Here is a 17,479-nt window from a genome sequence, read left to right on the forward strand (position 1 = left end):
AGGGATGAAGGGCGCCAAGAGACACCACCGTCGCCTCAGAGACAACATACTCCACCACCACCTGATGTTGACCCTGGGGCAGAGGGCGCCAAAAGACACCATCGTCGCAACATACTTCACACCACCTGATGTTGGCACTGGGCTGGAGGGTGTCAACAGACACCACCGTCGCCTCAGGGGCAACATACTCCACCCCCACCTGATGTTGACTCTGGGCCAGAGGGTGTCAGCAGACACCATCGTCGCCCCAGGGACAACATACTCCACACCACCACCTGATGTTGGTCCTGGGATGAAGGGCGCCAAGAAACACCACCGTCACCTCAGAGACGACATACTCCACCATCACCTGATGTTGACCCTGGGCCAGAGGGCGCCAACAGACACCACCGTTGCAACATACTTCACACCACCTGATGTTGGCCCTGGGCCAGAGGGTGTCAACAGACACCACCGTCGCCACAGGGGCAAATACTCCACCCCCACCGGATGTTGATCCTGTGCCGGAGGGTGTCAGCAGACACCACCGTCGCCCCAGGGACAACATACTCCACCCCCACCTGATGTTGACCCTGGGCCTGAGAGCGCCAACAGACAACATACTCCACCCCCACCTGATGTTGACCCTGTTCAGAGGGTGTCAACAGACACCACCGTCGCCTCACGGGCAAAATACTCCACCACCACCTGATGTTGGGGACAGACACCACCGTCGCCCCAGGGACAAGATACTCCACCACCACCTGATGTTGGCCCAAGGATGAAGGGCGCCAAGAGACACCACCGTTGCCACAGAGACAACATACTCCACCACCACCTGATGTTAACCCTGGGCCAGATGGTATCAACAGACACCACCGTCGCCTCAGGGGCAAATACTGCACCCTTACCAGATGTTGACCCTGTGCCGGAGGGTGTCAGCAGACACCACCGTCGCCCCAGGGACAACATACTCCACCTCCACCTGATGTTCACCCTGGGCTGGAGAGCGCCAACAGACACCACCGACGCCACAGGGGCAAATACTCCACCCCCACCTGATGTTGGCCCTGGGCCGGAGGGTGTCAACAAACACCACCGTCGTCACAGGGGCAAATACTCCACCCCCACCGGATGTTGATCCTGTGCCAGAGGGTGTCAGCAGACACCACCGTTGCCCCAGGGACAACATACTCCACCCCCACCTGATGTTGACCCTGTTCCGGAGGGTGTCAACAGACACCACCGTCGCCTCACGGGCAAAATACTCCACCACCACCTGAAGTTGGGGACAGACACCACCGTCGCCCCAGGGACAACATACTCCACCACCACCTGATGTTGGCCCTGGGATGAAGGGCGCCAAGAGACACCACCGTCGCCTCAGAGACAACATACTCCACCACCACCTGAAGTTGACACTGGGCCAGAGGGCATCAACAGACACCACCGTCGCCTAGGGCGCAATATACTCGGCCACCACCTAAAGTTGAACCTGGGCCGGAGGGCGGCAACAGATACCACCGTCGCCACAAGGACAACATACTCCACCACCCCGATGTTGACCCTGTTCCAGAGGGTGTCAGACACCACCGTCGCCTCACGGGCAAAATACTCCACCCCCACCGGATGTTGACCCTGTTCCAGAGGGTGTCAACAGACACCACCGTCAACTCACGGGCAAACTACTCCACCACCACCTGATGTTGGGGACAGACACCACCGTCGCCCCAGGGACAACATACTCCACAACCACCTGATGTTGGCCCTGGGATGAAGGGCGCCAAGAGACACCACCGCCGCCTCAGGGGCAACACACTCCACCCTCACATGATGTTGACCCTGGGCCTGAGAGCGCCAACAGACAACATACTCTACCACCACCTGATGTCGGCCCTGGGATGAAGGGCACCAACAGACACCACCGTCGCCTCGGGCGCAAAATACTCCACCACCAACTAATGTTGACCCTTTTCCGGAGGGTGTGAACAGACACCACCGTCGCACCAGGGACAACATACTCCACCTCCACCTGATGTTGACCCTGGGCCAGAGGGCGCCAACAGACACCACCGTCGCCTCAGAGGCAACATACTCCACCACCACCTGATGTTGACCCTGGGCCAGAGGGCGCCAACAGACACCACCGTTGCAACATACTTCACGCCACCTGATGTTGGCCCTGGGCCGGAGGGTGTCAACAGACACCACCGTCGCCACAGGGGCAAATACTCCACCCCCACCGGATGTTGATCCTGTGCCGGAGGGTGTCAGCAGACACCACCGTCACCCCAGGGACAACATACTCCACCCTCACCTGATGTTGACCCTGGGCCTGAGAGCGCCAACAGACAACATACTCCAACCCCACCTGATGTTGACCCTGTTCCGGAGGGTGTCAACAGACACCACCGTCGCCTCACGGGCAAAATACTACACCACCACCTGAAGTTGGGGACAGATACCACCGTCGCCCCAGGGACAACATACTCCACCACCACCTGATGTTGGCCCTGGGATGAAGGGCGCCAAGAGACACCACCGTCGCCTCAGAGACAACACACTCCACCACCACCTCAAGTTGATACTGGGCCAGAGGGCATCAACAGACACCACCGTCGCCTCAGGGACAACATACTCCACCTCCACCTGATGTTGACCCTGGGCCAGAGGGCGCCAACAGACACCACCGTCGCCTCAGAGGCAACATACTCCACCACCACCTGATGTTGACCCTGGGCCAGAGGGCGCCAACAGACACCACCGTTGCAACATACTTCACACCACCTGATGTTGGCCCTGGGCCGGAGGGTGTCAACAGACACCACCGTCGCCACAGGGGCAAATACTCCACCCCCACCGGATGTTGATCCTGTGCCGGAGGGTGTCAGCAGACACCACCGTCACCCCAGGGACAACATACTCCACCCTCACCTGATGTTGACCCTGGGCCTGAGAGCGCCAACAGACAACATACTCCAACCCCACCTGATGTTGACCCTGTTCCGGAGGGTGTCAACAGACACCACCGTCGCCTCACGGGCAAAATACTACACCACCACCTGAAGTTGGGGACAGATACCACCGTCGCCCCAGGGACAACACACTCCACCACCACCTGATGTTGGCCCTGGGATGAAGGGCGCCAAGAGACACCACCGTCGCCTCAGAGACAACACACTCCACCACCACCTCAAGTTGATACTGGGCCAGAGGGCATCAACAGACACCACCGTCGCCTCAGGGGCAAATACTCCACCCCCACTGGATGTTGACCATGTGCCGGAGGGTGTCAGCAGACACCACCGTCGCCCCAGGGACAACATTCTCCACCCTCACCTGATGTTGACCCTGGGCCTGAGAGCGGCAACAGACAACATAGTCCACCCCCACCTGATGTTGACCCTGTTCCGGAGGGTGTCAACAGACACCACCGTCGCCTCACGGGCAAAATACTCCACCACCACCTGATGTTGGGGACAGACACCACCGTCACCCCAGGGACAACATACTCCACCACCACCTGATGTTGGCCCAGGGATGAAGGGCGCCAAGAGACACCACCGTCGCCACAGAGACAACATACTCCACCACCACCTGATGCTGACCCTGGACCGGATGGCATCAACAGACACCACCATCGCCTCAGGGGCAACATACTCCACCACCACCTGATGTTGACCCTGGGCCGGATGGCATCAACAGACACCACCGTCGCCTCAGGGGCAAATACTGCACCCCCACCGGATGTTGACCCTGTGCCGGAGGGTGTCAGCAGACATCACCGTCGCCCCAGGGACAACATACTCCACCCTCACCTGATGTTGACCCTGGGCCTGAGAGCGCCAACAGACAACATACTCCACCCCCACCTGATGTTGACCCTGTTCAGAGGGTGTCAACAGACACCACCGTCGCCTCACGGGCAAAATACTCCACCACCACCTGATGTTGGGGACAGACACCACCGTCGCCCCAGGGACAACATACTCCACCACCACCACCTGATGTTGGCCCTGGGATGAAGGGCGCCAAGAGACACCACCGTCGCCTCAGAGACAACATACGCCACCACCACCTGAAGTTGACCCTGGGCCGGAGGGCATCAACAGACACCACCGTCGCCTCAGGGGCAAATACTGCACCCTCACCTGATGTTGACCCTGGGCCTGAAAGCAGCAACAGACAACATACTCCACCCCCACCTGATGTTGACCCTGTTCCGGAGGGTGTCAACAGACACCACCGTGGACTGAGGGGTAATATACTCCACCACCACCTGATGTTGACCCTGGGCCAGAGGGCGCCAACAGACTCCACCGTCACCTCGGGCGCGACATACTCCATCACCAACTGATGTTGACCCTGGTCAGACCGGCGCCAAGAGACTCGACAGTCGCCTCACAGATAACATACTCCTCCACCACCAGATGTTGACCCTGGACCGGAGGGCGCCAGGCACCATCGTCGCCTCTGGGCAACATACTCCATCACCACCGGATAATAAACTTTTACCATCAAGTGAGAATGTGCATCAGGAATTATAGACATTAGAGAGATAAGCCCAATCCTGCCCCTACATATGGAGTCCAACCTGAGTCAACACTTATGTAGCTGACAGTCTTCATTGCTGTTATCCCTTTAAAACAGAAAGTTCCCATGAAGAAAATAAAACGTCAGACCTGTATTTGTTTGAAGTCACCAATTCTTCATCCTATATCCATGTGCATCTGAGGGAGCGGATTGTGCATCGTAGGGAGCGGATTGTGCATCGTAGGGAGCGGAGTGTGCATCTGAGGGAGCAGAGTGTGCAGGGAGAAGGCAAGCTTCTATTGTGACATCACAATGTCATCAGTAGTGTCTATGACATCATTCACTGTTCTCACCATCTGAAAATATTGCATAACACTGGTATTTGAACCAAACTATATTCTTTATCTATTGTGGACAGAGATTTTGAGCAACACTACTGCTCTTCTTACCAGAATATATTTATATGGCCGCATATCCATGCGTGAAGCAAGCTACCGGACTCCCGCAAATACGGTAATTGCCATCTATTTGTGCAAAAGAAAAAGTGTATATAACAGTCCAATAAAAGCCCCCTTAATAAAAACCCTTTAAATCACCAATAAGATATAATAAACTTTAACCATTAAGTGAGAATGTGCATCAAGATTTACAGACATTCTATCCTCCAGCCGCGTGTTAAGCCCAATCCTGCTCCTACACTGGAAGTCCAACCTCAGCCAACACTTGTGTGGCTTATAGTTTCCATTGCTGTTATCCCTTTAAAATAGAAAGTTCCCATGAAGAAAATAAAACGTCAGACCTGTATTTGTTTGAAATCACCAATTCTTCATCCTATATCCATGTGCATCTGAGAGGGAGCAGAGAGTGCATCTGAGAGGGAGCAGAGAATGCATCTGAGAGGGAGCAGAGTGTGCATCTGAGAGGGAGCCGAGTGTGCAGGGAGAATTTATAGAAGTATGTGTAAAAAACGTGAGAAAAACCAGTATAGGGAATAGGATAGTGAATGGTAGGAATAATCAACCTTATTGACTTTCCTTGTGTATCTGGAACCACAGCTGCAACCCTTAAGCAACACTCTCCGGGTTATAGCGGTGGTAGCGGGGGGGCCTTGCTGGCTCGCCGGTGCACCAGCAACTTGGCCGGCCGCTTAGAAACGTGTCCGGCGGCTCGCGCAACTTGGCATGCCGCGGCCGCGGGCTTGCGGCTCGCCGAAGGCAGAAAACACAAGTCAGGTGGCGGTCAGTCGAGGGGGCTTAAGGCTGGTCGGGGGGGGCTTAAGGCTGGTCGGGGAGGGGTTTAAGGCTTGTCGGGTGGGCTTAAGGCTGGTCGGGGGGGGGCTTAAGGCTGGTCGGGGGGGCTTAAGGCCGGCGGAGGGCTTAAGGCAAGGCTTTTCACAATGCCCATCATAAGGGTCAGGGCCCAAAATCTTCTAATTTCATGGGAGTCAGTGGGGTACCAGGTCTGGCTTCTGTCTCCTTGGTCAGCTGCCTGACACTGGGCTGCATAGAGGTTTGTTTGAGCTGCTAGCAGCTCAAAAAACTCGGGGGCAAACATTAAATGGAAAAATGACTTTGGCTCGCTAGCATCAATGTCACATCTGATACCAGGAGTCCCAGTAAAAGCAGGGATTACTGGGTCTATCATATTTGGGGGCACCCAATTATATTTAGAGTCAGGCTCTCCACGCCTGGCTTTAGCAGATGGACCCTGGCCATCATCGTCTTCCTCTGACTCGTCATTATCTGACGCACAGCAGGATTCCTCAGATATTGGATCAATATCTGATGCAGTCAGAGTGGCCTCGGCGTCTGACGCGGTCAGAGTGGCCTCGGCGTCTGACGCGGTCAGAGTGGCCTCGGCGTCTGACGCGGTCAGAGTGGCATCGTCATCAGACTGAGTGAGGCAGTCATGAGCCTCCTCAGCGCTGAAGACATGTTGCGCCATTGTACCTACCTGGCCAATTTCTAAAACACTACACTATCCCCAATATATGATGTGGTTTTGCACTAAGCACTGCAGCTCTGTAAAACGAACTCTCTCTCCCCCAGTGTCGCACATCCGGCAGTAATGTCACTGACCCGGATGTGGTTCAGTCCCCCAAGGCTAATGACACACCAAGTTGTTACAGGAGATCGGGCAGCAGAAAGCCAGCGACGCTGGCTTCTGCTGCCAGGGGGGGGGTCCAGGCTGTCAGCGGCAGGGATGTGTTCCTGTACGTCTATAGGGGATTGAAGGGGTTAACAAACAATTGTTCACATAGTTTACATGAACTAACATTTACTGGTAAAACTTTATTCCTATAGGGTCGTCTTATATTCAGGCTTTTTCTTTTTTTCATAAGTTAATATTCAGATTTTGGGGGGTCGTCTTATAATCAGGGTCGCCGGGAACACTGCGGAAGTGCGCCATCTAGTGGTGGTACCAGCCAACGCACCTGAAATCAATTATGGGCGCCACACGCTCTACGGCGCGGCTGATGACGTGAGTGTTTCCTGTTCTATTTAAACCTCATTTGTTTGCCTTATCTTTGCCCGTTCTAAGCGTTATTTAGCGTTGGGTGTGCTATATTCTCGTTCGACTTGATCTCTGCCTTGTGTACCGACCTCTTGCCTGTTTATACGACCACGATTCTTCTCTGCCTGCCTACGAACCCGGACCTGTTTACCGTTTTTGCACCTGATCTACCTGCCCTGACCTCGGATTGTTTTTTTTTTTTTTTTTTTTTTTTTTTTTTTTTTTTTTATGAATTCTCCGTTTATTGAAAGGTTCATAATAAAAAATACCAAAATACAGCACAGTGCACCAAAAGGTTATACAGTCGTAAGTGATCACACATAGATCTCGTAAAAACATTGATCGAGCAGCAACCAGAGAACCGCTCAAGGATACAGAAATCGCAAAAGCAGATACAAGTCATTACAAGTAACGGTTGTCAAGAGATACATATCGAGCAACATGAGATACATAAATGTGAAAACCAACTGCATATTGGTATGTGTAGGATCGAGCAGCGGGCCAGATCATGCGTCGGAGTGGTATCTGTCGGAAAAGTGAGACCAGTACAAGAGACAAGCAGTCAGGCCAGAGGGTAAGATCCGGAGAACCATGTCATAGTGAAACCCAAAAACAAAACAAAAAAGAAAGTAACACAAACAGAAACGATGCGTGCGTCTGTGTAGGTTAGCTAGTACAACAACTTGTGAAATAGTGTGTCATAAGCATGAAAAGGGACACATGCCCCCAACCATAGCAATCCCGGGAGGCAGGACAAAAGTAAAGAAAATCAAAGCTATCAGACACCATTGAGTATCCCAGGGAATCGAGAGGAAGAGGTAAATTCCCTCCACCAAAACCAACGCTGGTTATATTGAAATTCCTTCCCACGGGAGGTCCATACAAATTCCTCCATTTGGGAAATGAAATGCATTTTGCTGAGCCACACTTGTATTGGCGGGGTGTCCCTCCTCCTCCAGTAGAGAGGTATCACTGCTTTAGCAGCACTGAGGATATGATAGGTGACCGAGTGTTTATAAGCGGCAACGGAAAGGAGGGTGTAGTGCAATAATGCCGCTTCAGGGGTTAGGACATAAGCAGGGTCATTAACCTCGCGCAACACACGCTCCACAGTTTTCCAAAAAGGGATGACCAGTGGACACTCCCACCATATGTGGAGAAAAGTGCCCGGTCCACTTTCACACCGCCAGCAAAGATCAGGGACCCCAGGAAGGAATCCATGGAGGTCATGTGGAACCCGGTACCACCTGATAAGCAGCTTGTAGGATGCTTCCTGTATCCTGCTGGCCATGGCACCCTTATGTGTTAATTGGATTATTTTATCCCAATCAGCAGTGGTGGAGATGCGCGGGAAATCACGTTCCCAGAGAGCCAGGAAGTAGGGTTTGGAATCAGTATCTAACGCCAGTAACATGGAATACAGCGTGGACATCAGGTGGGGTGGCTCCGAAGTGGCAGAACAAAGGTATTCAAAAGCTGTCAGTGGTCTGCAATAGTCAGATCGTCGGGGGAGGGATTTAATATAATGTGTTAATTGAGTGTAAAAAAAAGGATCTTGGGCACGCGATGGCCGCGAACCCAGCAGGTCTTTCATAGGCGGCACAGTATCATTGACATAGACATGGCAAAGACGTAAACTGCCCATAGGTGACGGCGAAAACCGTCTCGCACTCCCAGTGAGATATCCCGGCGGAAAAGCCGGGTTATCAGAAACCGGATAGAGAGGGCTAGGGTGGGCTAGTAGTTGCCCCTTAGTGAGGTATTTTCTAAAGATGCGTAGAGTAGGCGAAATGGTAGGGTGTTTAATGTGGGAAAAGTGGGTGGATATGATCGAGAGCCAAGGATAAGAATGGATAGGGTGTGGGAGCATCTCCTCCTCCAGCCGAACCCACTGCTTGGGGGCACGTATCGTCCATTCTATAAGCCTACGCAGGTGCGACGCATGATAATAGAGTTCCAAATGTGGAACTCCCAATCCCCCTCCCAGCTTGGGCCGTACGAGGTGGGAGAAGGCCAGACGATGAGTAGATGAGGACCAAATATATTTCAGAAAGGCCCGGTGACATTGTTTAAAATAAGCCCGGGGTATGAATATTGGCAACGTCTGGAATAGATACAGAAATCTCGGTAGAATATTCATCTTTAACACCGAGATCCTACCGAACCATGAGACATGCGGAAACGACCAGTTACGTAAATCCCGTGACACACGGTCCAGAAGGGGGACAAAGTTTAGCGCAAACAATAGAGAGAGGTCCTCTGGGATCTGTAAACCCAGGAATTTAAAACTAGTAACACACCATTTGATAGAGAAGCGTGCACTCAGTGTATGTTTTACCGAGGTCGGAACCCGGATGCCCATGATCTCCGATTTGTCCAAATTAATTTTATAATTTGATATTTGTCGGAAAGACTCCAATTCCTGTAGGAAATTAGGCAAAGACATGAGGGGGTCAGTCAACAGTCCCAGCATGTCATCCGCAAATAAGGCTAACTTATGTTCTATACCTGCTGATTTCACGCCCGTAATATCAGGATTAAAGCGTATAGCGTTCGCGAGGGGTTCCATGCCTATAATAAACAGGATGGGAGAGAGGGGGCATCCCTGGCGCGTGCCATTAGACAAAGCGACTGGGTCCGAAAGGGAGCCATTAATTCGGATTCTGGCGGAAGGGTTAAAGTACAGGGCAGATATCCAATGTCGGAATGCATCACCAAGACCTATGTGGCGGAGCACCTGAAATAGATAGGGCCAGGACACCCTATCAAATGCCTTTTCCGCATCTGTAGAGACCAAGGCCAAAGGGGTATTTGCTCTGCTGACATGGGCAATCACATCAAGAACTCGTATGGTGTTGTCCCGGGCCTCGCGACCCGGGACAAAGCCCACCTGGTCCAGATGAATTAAGCCAGGTATGAGAGGTTTAAGGCGTGTCGCTAGAATTTTGGCTAACAGTTTAATGTCGGTATTAAGTAACGAGATTGGTCTATAATTGCCACAGAGGTCGGCAGTCTTACCAGGTTTCAATATAAGAGTGATATGGGCCATGTTAGTGTGAGGATCAAAGTGATCGCCTTTCGTCAAACCATTAAATAAGGTTACTAAATGGGGGCCCAGTATTTTAATAAATTTATGATAGTAGGCCTTGGAGAACCCATCAGGGCCCGGACTCTTTCCATTGGGAAGGGACTTAATAGCAGCCTCGACCTCAGCAAGGTCAATGGGAGCGTCTAATAGTGCAGAGTCTTCTCTAGAAATACGGAGTGGGAAAAAGTTGTTTAAATAACGTTGTAGAGAGTCCATAGCTGCAGGTGTGGAACCAGGAGCTGGCGGCAGCCCGTATAGTGAGGTATAATATGCGTGAAAGCATGCCGCTATGTCAGGTGTGGAATGGTAAGTTTTACCCGAGTGGTCACGTATCTTTGAAATAAAGGACATGGAACGTCTGGCCCGGACAGCCCGAGCCAAAAGCCTCCCAGCCTTATCACCCAGCTCATAAAAATGTCGTCTCGTCAGAAGATAGTGACGCTTAGCACGGGTGTTAACCAGGGATGCCAACCTCTCTCTTAGCGCACCTAGTTGAGTCACAAGGTCCGGATTTAAAGTGAATTTATGGGTCCCCTCTAAAGTTGCTATTTCGTTAGTAAGGTGTAAAATTTCGCCAAGAGCAAGACGTTTGGCCGTAGCACCCATCCTAATCAAATGCCCCCGCATAACTGATTTGTGAGCCTCCCAAACCGTGGAGAAGGAAGTCTCACGGGAAACGTTGTCAGTAAAATAATGGCGGAGTTCCTCCATAAGGATTTGAACATTCGCCGGGGAAGAGAGAAGGGATTCGTTCAATCTCCAGCTCCACACCCTAGGCGGAAGGTTAGCAAAAGACATAGTCACATATAGCGGGGCATGATCCCCAAGAGTTGTGGGCCCGATACCAGAGGAGGAGAGCATAGGCAAGTGGTGATGAGAAACAAAGATGGAATCAATGCGAGTGTAGCGGGCATGAACATGTGAGTAATATGTATAGTCTTTAACAGAGGGATGTTGAACTCGCCAGGCATCGACGAGCTGTAAATCGTGAAGGACTTTCTTGACTTTCGATATGCGGGAGTAGGGGATATGTGATCGTCCAGAGGAACAGTCCAGTCTAGGGTCAAACGTCATATTAAAATCGCCCCCCACTATGGAGATCCCATCCTGAAAGTCCGCAAATTTGTGAAGGGCAGAAATTAAAAAGCCAGTCTGATTACGGTTAGGGGCATATATGCAAGCAAAAGTGACCATTTGGGACACAACAAAGCCTTTAATAAAAAGACATCTCCCCTCAGAGTCCCTCCAGGTGTCCACCAATCGGAAAGGCAAAGATTTATGTAATAAAATAGCGACACCTTTGGTTTTAGTATCACAGGAGCTAGAGAAGTACGTTTGGGAGAATCGTTTAGCACATAGGGTCGGTTCTTTACCATGTCGAAAGTGAGTTTCCTGAAGGAAAGCCACCTTAGATTTAGTGGATTGTAGGAAGTGAGCTAACCGGGATCGGCTTTCTGGTTTATTTAAGCCCCTAGCATTGAGGGTGACACACTTAATAGTATTGGAATGCATGGGGGCGGTACTCATAAGGACCAAATGCTATCAACCAGACAGCACGCATCATAGGAACTACAAAAGACAACAAGAACTGAGAACGCAAATAGGGAAGTCCCACAAAGTGGGTTCGAACTTGATGTAGGAACATCAAAAGGAGAGCCATTAAATCCAAAAGATGGATTTGACCGAAAACCGGAGTCACTAAGGATCCGGATGGGCAGCTCGAGGGGGTGTAAGATGAAAAGGAGACTAACAAATGAAAATACAGATATGTGTAAAAAGAAAATGAGAGGAACAGGTGAAAGCACCGTGTCCCACTGCTGATACGAAAACATAAAGCTGACAAAGCAGCCCAACATAAAGAAATTGGCGTGTGGAAAACATATTAGGAAAACAAAAGTGTATATGGGGATGTGTGTGTGTGAGCAAGGCGAGTATGTGCACCAGAGGCGTAGACCTTATACAATGCTACGGAATTAGAAGCTATCCGGCACAGTCAGGAAAACAAAAATAAAAGAGTGCCAGTAACAGCGGGGCACAGAGAAGTGTCATGCAATAAAACATACGGGCATCTCTGTAAACATCATACGGTAGTTGAAACCCACAAAAGGCGCACGTAACAAGCTCAAATGTGGAGCAATCATACAATATAAGCAACAACCACTTGGGAAGAAATATGTGTGTAAATGGTGTAGAAAACGGGTAGTGTGTGGGAAACCAGAGGCATTGCTTCTGTATCCAAAGGAAATCACCTCAAGGCAGGCTAAGTGTAGCATGAAATGCATGTGTGTAAGTGCAACCGGTAGCGGGTACCGGACATGTTGTGCAAAAATATAAACAAAAGGTAAACACCGAAAACATAAAAGTGAGAGACAGCTGCCGGAAAAACAACAGGCACTTAGCTAGAACGTCCATCCAAATGCTTGGAAGCCCATCCGGGCGGCACCTGGACCGGCAAGACGACAGTAAGTCATCGTAGAGTCCTCAAAGGCAGTGTAGCTGGACACATAGCGCCGGTCACAGGGGCGTAGTGGTAGTCCATGCGATGCAGAAGCGAGGATGAGAAGAGATGCCGCACATCAAGCGACGGAACCAGCCCCTGGAACAGGCGAGTCCAGGACAAAAATCTTGGCGGGCCGAAGGTGGTGCAAAAAGTCAAAGTCGTGCTCAGGGGAAGGTGGTAATGTGCAGACGATCACACAGGATCCGGTGAGCCATTCAGGTAGGCAGAGAGTCACCCTGCCGGGGTCTACGCCGGCGTTGTGGTTTTGACACCCAATCGCGGTTCGGATCACCAAGTTTAGGCGGAGGCACGTAGGAGAGTTCCCAGTCCGGGACAGTTAATGCCGGTAGGCCCAGCTTCTCAAGTAACCCAGGGATATCTGCCGCTGAGCGCACAGTATAACGATCCGGCCCTTTACGGACCATCAACGAGAACGGAAATCCCCACTGATATGGGATGGCGGCCTCGCGTAGGGCAGAGGTGAGGGGGCGAAGAATCCGGCGATATTGTAGCGTGATAGGTGATAGATCAGGAAATACCTGAATGTTGTGTCCTTCCCATTCCAAGGTACCAACTCTGCGACATTCAGCGAGTATGGTATCTTTAACGACATATTCCGTAAGACAGCAGATGACATCCCGAGGAGGGCGATCATCTGGTTGTCTAGGCCGTAAGGCTCGATGAGCCCGGTCAAATTTGATCACAGTGTCCTCCGGTTGGCGGAGTAAGCGGTTAAAAATAGTGCTGATGACATTAATCACCTCTGAGCCAAGAACAGTCTCTGGGATGCCGCGAATTCTCAGATTAGATCTGCGGCCTCGATTATCTAAATCTTCAATCTTCTGCATTAAGCGTTGTATCGTCGTGGCTTGTGCGTGTAATTGGTCTGATATAGTGTCAACAGTGGAGCGCGTGGTAACCGCATCAGCTTCTAAGGTAGAAACCCGATCTCCCATCTGCTGCAGGTCTTTTTTGATGTCGGAGAGGTCCGCTTTTAAAGGCGCATGGGCCTCAGCAATGATGGAAATGAGGTCGGCTTTGGTCGGCAAATCTTTCAAAGTGCTGCGCCAGTTATCCTCGTCTGAATTAAGGGTTAGATGCAGTGGATCCTTACCGGATTCAGATGGCAAGTCCGAAAACTGACTCCCAGGGCTGCCAGGCGGCGAGGCCTTCTGCATGGAGTCACGAGAATCAGCATCGGTAAGATTCTGGAAGAAAGACTTGACCGAAGTGTGAATCTGTTTGTCACGCGAGTGCGTGTGTTTCGGAGTAGCACCAGGTTTCAAGTGTTTCCCCATTTGTGCGAATTAAACGCCAATTTTAGCCAACTTTAAGCAGTGGGGCAGCGGAGCAGAAGGATTAAGCGTCCATCTTGGCAGACAGTTGGCCACGCCCCCTCTCGGATTGTTTTTGACCTTGCTGCTTGCTGTTGCCCTCAACCTCGGACTGTGTTCTGGACTTTCTTTCGCTGTGCTTACCTGCATTGTTGGATCCCTCGTCTACCTGACCGTAACAGGGGGCCACTCTCCCACAGCTTCCTGATGGCCACTCGGGGGGCCCCCCCTACAGACGGCCACTCGGGGCCCCCTTCAATCGGCCACTCTGGGGCCTCCTTCCACAGCTTCCGGACTGCCACTCAGGGGCCTCTCTCCAAATGGCCACTCAGGGGGCCCCCCTCCCACAGCTTCCAGACTGCCACTCGTGGGGCCCCTCCAGATGGCCACATGGGGGCCCCCCTCCAGATGGCCACTCGGGGGCCCCCCTCCAAACTGCCACTCGGGGCCCCTCTCTAAACGGCCACTCGGGGGGTCCCCTTCTACAGCTTCCAGACTTCCCCCTCAGGGGCCCCCTCCCACAGCTTCCTGATGGCCGCTCGGGGGGCCCCCTGCAAACGGCCACTCAGGGGCCCACTCCCACAGCTTCCAGACTGCCACTCAGGGCCTCCTCCACAGCTTCCGGACTTCCACTCAGGGTCCCCCCCTCCCACAGCTTCTGGCCTCATAATGTGTATTTATACCAGCAATGTATTTATATATATATATATATATATATATATATATATATAAATAAAATTAATTTCATTTATATGTGATGTAGATCAGAGTAGTAGTATTGTTCGACCACTCCATAATGGATGACAAATTACACTGAAATACTATATACAGTGCTGCAGAGTATGTTGCTTTTCAATAAAGGTTAATGTATTCTGTTAAAGTTTTATATAATTCTGGCATATTTATTATATTTGTATTCCTGTGAAAATATGTTGTCGTTCCATGTCAGTAATGTCACAGAGCTGGCTAGTACGACCGACTACCTCCGCTGACTTGTGCTCCCTTAGCCTTGGACAACACTCCCTTCCCAGATTCCCCAGTCACTAGCAGTGTAGAGTATATAAAATGAAGAACACTTTATTTTTTACACACATGGCTAGATATAGACAGCAAAGTGAACATTAACATAAACAATCAGGTATTGGATTACAACGGCTACAGAACCGCCCCCTTAATCTGGTTAATTTGGACTCCCAGGGGCAATAGGGTCATTAAAGTGATTAACAATACAATGGGGTCCCCCCCCCTCCACTAAAAAAAATGGTTTGGCCGGGGGTACCAGCCAGGACACTGGAACTCAGGTACACCTCCTGTTCCTTCCAAGACAGAGAAAATAGTGGGCTGTTCTCAGTCAGAGAGAGGCCGTTTCCTCCACCCTGCATTTATCTCACAGTGCAGCGTTTTAAACCTGGGGCACCTGTGTTAATAGGACCAGCAGGTAACGCATTAGTCACTGGGATAAACTGCTCTTTCTAATCTCCTGCATACATAGATGCCGTCTTTCACCCTGTCACAATATATATACACCTGTGTATGTATATATGTGTGTATATAGAAAGCCTATAGAAATATATATTTATTGGTAACAGCAAGCTGTAGATATAATAAAGATCATTTAAAGAAGAGACCTTTATGGTACTTTATTGGATCCACATGAAAGAAACCCCCTTGTTTGTGTAATAATATAACACATTAATGGGGGTGACATTTATAATTATGATTAAAGAAAACACAATTCCATCAGACTTCCATTTTAAGCTATAGGTGATGATATCACAAAGTGGTGAAGATTCTGTCTGTGCCTAGTGGTGATGTCACAATGACATGTGAAGCCATGATGTCACAATGGGGCACAGACTTTATAAACACAACATTCTGAGAGTAAGACAGACACATGGATACTCACAGGTAAGTCACATCACCCTGAACTTAAGGCTGGGGAGTCAATGAAGGTTTAAGGTCATAGAGCAAGAGAAAAATGTGCCGGCTCCTCTCACCTTTTATTTGTACATACCTCCCCTTTCTTTGTATTTTCTTTTGACTGCTGAATCTCACTTCCAAGGCAGCTGCTTTTTGGGCAAGAAATTCAAATTTTGATATTTGTGAGCCTCTATATTTATAGAACTGCCGGTAGATCAGCCGTGCCCCTGTGTAACATTATTGTCTATGGAGAACCAAAACCCTGAATTCATTGATTGTATCTTTGTTTACAGAGTTGCCCGTGTATCACACGAGTACAAAGCGTCAGCGACGATTTTACTCACTTGGTGAAGTAGAAGCCAAAGACAACATTATGTCAGAGATGACAAACAGAGACGTGGAGGGAAATATCCCAGCGTTCTTACAGGAAGTAGCTGAAGCTCCTGAACAGCTAAAGCCAATACTTGTGAGGTTCCGTCCAACCCCAACCCCGTTCTTGGATCCCGAGGCGAGGAAATATCTGAAAAGGCAGGAGAAGCTGATTCACTCGAGTCTGCCGCTTCTGGTCCAGAACTCTTTAACCCCTTAAGGACCGGGCTCATTTTTTCTTTTTGTACCCTGTGGGACCGAGGCTGTTTTAATACTTTTGTGGTGCTTGTGTTCAGCTGTAATTTTCTCCTCACCCATTTAGTATACCCACATAAGTTATATATTGTTTTTTTTCAGGAGAAGATGGGGTTTTCTTCAGATACCATTATTTTGATCATATCTTATTTACTAGAAAAAAAAATAAAAAAAACATGGTGAAAAATTGAAAAAAAAACACATTTTATGACTTTTATTTGAAAAATCTTTTACTCACCTAAAAAAGCAAGTAAAAACTAGCTAAATAGATTCTACTACTTGTCCTGAGTTTAGAAATACCCAATGTTTTTATGTTTTTTTGCTGTTTTTTGTAAGTTATAGGGCAATAAGTACAAGCAGCGTTTTATGATTTCCAAACCTTTTTTAACAAATCTGGTCAGTCTGCCTCCATCTCCTCTTTGGAACATCTTTGAAGCCGGTTAACTCAATTTAACCCTGTCAAACCATATATTTTTGAAAACTAGACACCCCAGGGTATTTCAAATGCTGTTATTTTAACCCTTTCCATGCAACAGTTATACAACCACACTTTGTCAAACTTTGTAATAGTAATTTTTTTAATTTTTTCACACAAATTGTACTTTAGTTATAGATATACAGGTCCTGGTATATGTCAGTGTCAAACAACACCCCAATGTGTGTTCAGGAACATCTCCTGAGTACAGCGATACCCCACATGCATGGGTTTGTTAGATTGTTTGGCTGGTAAAAGGCTACTTTTGAGGCAACACAGACTTTTAGCATCTGGTCATTCTGCCTCCATCTCCTCTTTGGAACATCTTTGAAGCCGGTTAACTCAGTTTAACCCATTCAAACCATATATTTTTAAAAACTAAACACCCCAGGGTATTTCAAATGCTGTTATTTTAACCCTTTCCATGCACCCATTATACAACCACACTTTGTCAAACTTTGTAATAGTAATTTTATTTTTTCACACAAATTGTACTTTAGTTATAGATATAC

This window comes from Sceloporus occidentalis, unplaced genomic scaffold (assembly GCF_023333645.1).
Source record: "Sceloporus occidentalis isolate IW3139 unplaced genomic scaffold, rSceOcc1.0.p SCAF_161, whole genome shotgun sequence".
Classification (NCBI taxonomy): Eukaryota; Metazoa; Chordata; class Lepidosauria; order Squamata; family Phrynosomatidae; genus Sceloporus; species Sceloporus occidentalis.